Consider the following 6,000-nt stretch of genomic DNA (forward strand, 5'->3'; position numbering starts at 1 on the left):
CTATATGTAGGATGTAGTAAATGGGACAAAAAAGGATATTTTTGGCAGTGTGGAGCTTATGGGCAAAATGAGAAAAGGAAACCTCTACCACATGTGTCGACAAACCACAACCCGAATGCATACAGGTATTAAGTAGACCAAGTTCATAATCATGCAAATTAAGGAAACATGTCTCATAAGGAGTACTACTCACATTCCTAGATGAACTGGTCATGAATGTCACCAGTTATGGGCTCTAAAGCTCAGAAAATATGATGTAGGTTGCCAATTATTAAAGTCAAGTCCAAAGTTCAGCAAATAGTTCAACGAAAACTCGTATATATGCATTTACGATTCTACTAATAACATGTCAATTAACAAGGCTTTAGGCAAAACAGGTGCAAATGCAAAATCATCCTTGAAATACTACCGTTCCGACTCGACCTATATGCTAAAATAAACGTGCATTTTATGGAAATTTTTGAAAATTTTCAATTTTTTTGGAATTTTGTATATATGAGAATGAAATAAACAATGCAAGGCAAAAATGTAAACGTGAATGCAAGCAAATGAAATGCGACGCAAAACCCTTCCCCAAACCAAATCGCACAATGTCCCCATTGTGCAAAATCAAGTAATGAAGAAAAATGGAAAACGGGAATTTGCGAGAAAGGGGAAATTAAAACACAATGACATAAAGTAAAGACTTGGGAACTCACAAGACTTTAAGCGCAGCAAAAGAAACCTCCCCAAACCAGCGTGAGCTAGGAGGTTTCAGTAGCCAGCAGTGCTACCGATAAGTGTGCCTGAAAGACATAAATTACCACGCGTAAGACCGAAGAAAACAATTTTGAAACGTAAAAATTGTGCATAAATGAGACAAAAGAAGAAATAGATAATGCGACGGAAAATGAAGTGGAGTAGAAGACTCCCTTAGATCCGCATATCGACCAAACACAAAGCAGGGAGAGGTCGTGAAAGAATATAGCAAGAAAGCAGCAATCGATCGACCTAAAGAGGCGATCGATCGACCGATGGTCCTTAACAGAGCTCCCGTAACCCGCAACTCGCCGATCGACTAGGTATATCAGTCGATCGACTGAAAACACCGCTGCAGTGTCTTATTTCTTCGTAATTGCTCAATGATTTGAGCTAATAAGCTCTAAATACCTGCAAATGCACAATAGTACGCGCCCGAAATTGCGCAAAACCCAGAACGAAGTCTAAAGTACTTAAAAATCCTAAGCAAACAAAATAAAAGCGAAGTTTTCGCGCACACAAAAGCAATAGAAAACAGTTCGAAAGCAATAAAATGAAGTTTATAACGAACTCGATCAACTAATAGTTGATCAAAAAGGACCACGGTATGGCCCACTTCGTCGGCTTCTGGCTACTAGAGGTAGCCTCAATGGTGCTCATCTTATCGCCTGCACCCTTCCCAGCCTTCGACAGACGGAGAATTCAAATGATCGGCGTCGTCATCTCCCCCAATCAAGGACTCCCTCGAATCATCGAGTCCAAATCAACCCATCTCACCTTGGCTGGCTCATCCTCTATTTCTTCATCAGTCCCATAGCTTAAGCATCCTAGGCCTCCTCTTTGAATGATCGGCTGCTTTACAGCTGGCGCAACTTGTAGTACTCCCTTCCCCAAACCAGCTCCTGCATTATTTAAAACAACAGATTCTTCCTCCATCTTGCTCCCATTCCGGGGCGGAGGGGTTAATACAAAGAGAGTAATAGGCATGTCGGAAAGTACAAACGATCTCTTTTCAGAGACCGTATTACAAGTGACGGGCCACATGGGATCCTTTTTCTTAGCCGGCTGGGCAAAAACAATAGAGTGTTTTCCCACTTTGAAAGTCAAAGTACCTAGACCGACGTCGATGACTGCACCAGCAGTGTGCAAAAATGGCCTTCCCAAAATGATGGGAATATGGTCATCCTCAGGCATATCAAGGACAACAAAGTCGACAGGGAAGAAAAACTTCCCTATCTGGACGGGTATGTCCTCTAGGACTCCTATGGGCTCGACCGCAGATCGGTCGACCATCCGGACTCATATCGGTAATAGCAAACCTGGTCGCTTTAAGCTTCCCGGCTAGACTCAAAGGCATGACACTTATGCTAGCTCCCAAATCACATAAAGCCTTTTCGATAGAAAAGGTACCTATGCTACAAGGGACGGAAAAACTGCCCGGTCCTCTAACTTAAGGGGCGCATGTGAGAGAGAGATAAGAACAAGACTCCTTGGTAAGTGCGACAGTGTGCACTCGTTTCAAGTGACCGCTTTTTAACAACTTGTTTCATAAATTTGGTGTAAGCGGGTACTTGGTTAACTAGCTCAAGGAAGGGGACTTGCACATTCAGACTACGGATAACTTTCTCAAACTTACTGAAAGATACCTGTTCCTTGGTTGGCACGAGTCTCTCCGGATATGGGGCTGTAAGGAGCACCTTAGCCCTCTCCTCTAATTCGCGCGCCCTTGGCGTCCTTGGACTTTGGCTGGAAGTCCGTTACCTTTTCTTTGTTGAAGCTAGATCCCTCCTCCGACCGTCTCAAATGAGACCCATTGACCGTCATTGGATCGAACTTGGAGCCGGATCGACCCATCGCATTCGGGTTCCCCTAAAACTTTCGGGACGGTGGTACCCCGAAACAAGTGGTCTCGTAGATTAGTTGGCATTAAAGGACGGAATTCTTCAACATCAGCAGTGATATTGGTCGATCGACCACCCTCCTCGATCGATCGACCGATTGCACAGTTCGAAGCTCCTGAACCCGTAAATCGATCGATCGACTAGGTATATCGATCGATCGACCGATTTTCCCGCAGACGTCTTTTTCTTTGAATTGTTCGTTGAAGCTTTCTCTTGGCTTGTTTCTGGCTCATCTTTCTCGACAAAGATCCTCAACCATGGCAGGACCGTCAAGGGTGGACCCGCTCCTCAAGGTGATGGCATTTAGGGTCTCCTTTTGTTCGGGTTGAGTGGGTAGGTGTCCGGGAGCTCGAGTGTTACTTTTACTAGCTAGTTGAGCAATTTGGCTTTCAAGTAACTTCATCCCGGCCTCTCTTGCTTGGGACTCCTTTAGCAACAGATTCTTAAGCTCGTAAAACTCGGAATTTTGTGATTGTTGCTTTCTTTGCGGCACATAAGGAGGCTTCTGGTACTGCTGTTGCTTTTGATGAGGCGGAACATACGGCTGCTGCTGTGGCGGATGTTGGGTTGGATTTTGGACATTTTGGCTTCTCCAACTCAAATTCGGGTGGCTTGGCTCAAAGTAGGTGTTTGTCTGCCTATAGTGTTGGAAGGCGGCGCAAGATTCAAATGGACTAGGGCAATTTTTTGAGACATGGCCCTCAACTCCACACCTTTCACGCACGAAGGGACCGTCGACACAAAGATTGACTTGGTATATCCCACCCTTAGAGACTCCTCCTAGCTCATACTTGTCAAATCTTGCGCAAGAGCCTCAAGTGCAAAGAACAGAGGAAGATTCAGCAGCTCTCCTCTGGTTCCCTCTCGAATTCCCATACTCGGCCTTGTGGGTAGCGAGATCATCAATGATTTTCCACCCTTTGGTTGCTCCCAAATTTTCAGCGAATCTCCCATTGGCGCAGAGATCCAAAATGGCCCTCTGATCGTCGTACAACCCATTGTAGAAATGATTGCACAAACTCCACTTTGCAATCCCATGGTGCGGTATGGTCCGCACCAACTTCTTGAATCGGACCCATGCCTCGTGGAAATTCTCATCCGGCCCTTGTTTAAAGCCCGTGATTTGAGCTCTAATAGCGATCGTCCTTGAAGCAGAGAAGTACTTCTTGTAGAACGCCAATGCCAATGTATTCCAATCGCTGATCTCCGAACGGTCTTGTCCAAATCCCTATACCATTCCCTTGCGGCATCACGAAGGGAAAAGATGAACATGGTCTCCTTGATTTGATCCTGGTCACGCCACCGGTGGGGGAATGGCGCTGCAGAGTAGTCAATGAAGGTCTCCATGTGCTTAGTGCGCATCTTCATTTGCAGCTCCCCCAAACCGGTTTCTCTCAACCATGGTAATGTAAGCAGGCTTTGGTTCGAATTTCCTGGCTTCTCCCGGTAATTCGAACCCTTTGTACAAGTCGGCGGCTGTCGGCTCAGAAAAACTAGCTATACTCGCTTCCTCGGCCATAAATGGAATTTCTGGGAAAATAACTGGTTCGGCTGAAGAGGTGGGTGAAGACTGTTGGTCTTCCTCAAACAGATCGTGCTCGAGATAGCTTGACAGAGTACTCAGCTCTTCCTCTGTCGACAATATCCTTCGTGCTCGTCTCAACCCGCGCAAAGATTTCTCTATCTCAGAGTCAAATGGTAATAATTCTCCACCCTGTGACCTGCGCATAAGATGAAACTACAACAAGAATATAAGAAAAGTTTAAGGAACAAAAGTCCCTTAAACTGAGAAAGGCTGAAAATAAAAGCAACTAAAATTAGGACTATTGCCTCCCCGGCAACGGCGCCAAAATTTGATACCCGTCGTTGTGAGTACCAAAGATAAAATTTATAATCTCCTATTAAGACTAACCTAGGCTAGTGGTAACAGGTCGAACCACAAGGAGGCGCTTTGTAAATTCTAGTTGTTCTATGATCACCAAAGGTAACTATTATGGGGGTTGGTTGAATTGGTCTATAACTAATAACAATAAGAAGAAAATAAACTAAAGATGTGGATTAAACAGATAAAAGAAAGGTACTAGGATGGTCGGGTCATTACGACTTTCGGCGGCAAAAACTAAGTCGGTCTGAATTAAACACAGGTAAGGCGGGAAATAAGAGGTCCTCTCGGTCCACTCCTAACAAATAGCATCTCTCGATCTCGCTATAGGTCCCTAATGTCACTAATACTAACTTTCGTCCTGAAAAGTGACTAATGGTCTAAACTATACCTATCTTTCGTCCTGAAAAGTGACGGGCCAAATACAGCCGACAATGAGAGATAAGACAAAAGCAAATTGTCTAGGGAGTAATATTCTCTTTTGTCTTATCTACCCATGTGAGTAGTATTTACCCCGTCGCAAACTTGTGACGAATATACCCGTTATAAGGGAGACTTGCTATTTAATCACGAATATACCCCATGTGAGTACTATTTTGGCATTATGAAAAGACCTTGCAAAATTAATCTGACTCGAATGATCCAACCTGACATCCAAACTCAAGATTCAAATTAGACTCAATCCAGTATAACTGTATAACCTGATCCAAGTCTTTATTATTGCAAACTGATTATTATCCATAAATAACTTGATGAGAGCTAATCCGAAAATGACCGAACCCAAAATGACCCGGACTAACTTAGTACAAAGTCCATAGACATGAAATAACCCAACCCAAACCCGATGTAATGAGTGCCCGAGAGAAATGATGAAGAGGATCCAAATGTAGAGTCAGCTACATATTAGATTAGACAATAATGATCTTTTCAGCCTTTTTTTTCTATGCTTTTTGGCTTCCCAACCTCACCATCACTCTGATTTGTAGTCAACTAGACTGCACAGTTGCACAGTTAGAAATTACAGCGAAGCATTTTAATACTCCAATAAAATGAGTTACATACGGAGTAATCCCACAAATACGATTATATAACTGGTTGTATAAGAGCATTGTACAATCATAATCAATCTTGTTGAATTTATGTGTATTTTTTTCGAGCTCTTATATATTTTTATTTTTATTTTAACTTTTTGATGTCAAAAATTAAAATTTAGTTGAACTCCTATATATTATTTTTGAGTTTCATTATAATTTTTTAAGTTCAATATTTTTATAATGGAACTCGAATTCTTTTAAACAAAGCTCATAATCTATAGGTCTAAGCTCAAATAAATAATTCTAAAGCACGGGTTCTTTTCTATACAACCAATACAACTCGTTTTATAGTCTATTCTTATTCTTTATATTCTTCCACAATTGTTTTTGGGTAGAATTTAGTGGGAGGATGATATGTGAATGTAAATGAAAATAAGAGAGAGAA

This window comes from Silene latifolia, chromosome 10 (genome assembly GCF_048544455.1).
Source record: "Silene latifolia isolate original U9 population chromosome 10, ASM4854445v1, whole genome shotgun sequence".
Taxonomy (NCBI): Eukaryota; Viridiplantae; Streptophyta; class Magnoliopsida; order Caryophyllales; family Caryophyllaceae; genus Silene; species Silene latifolia.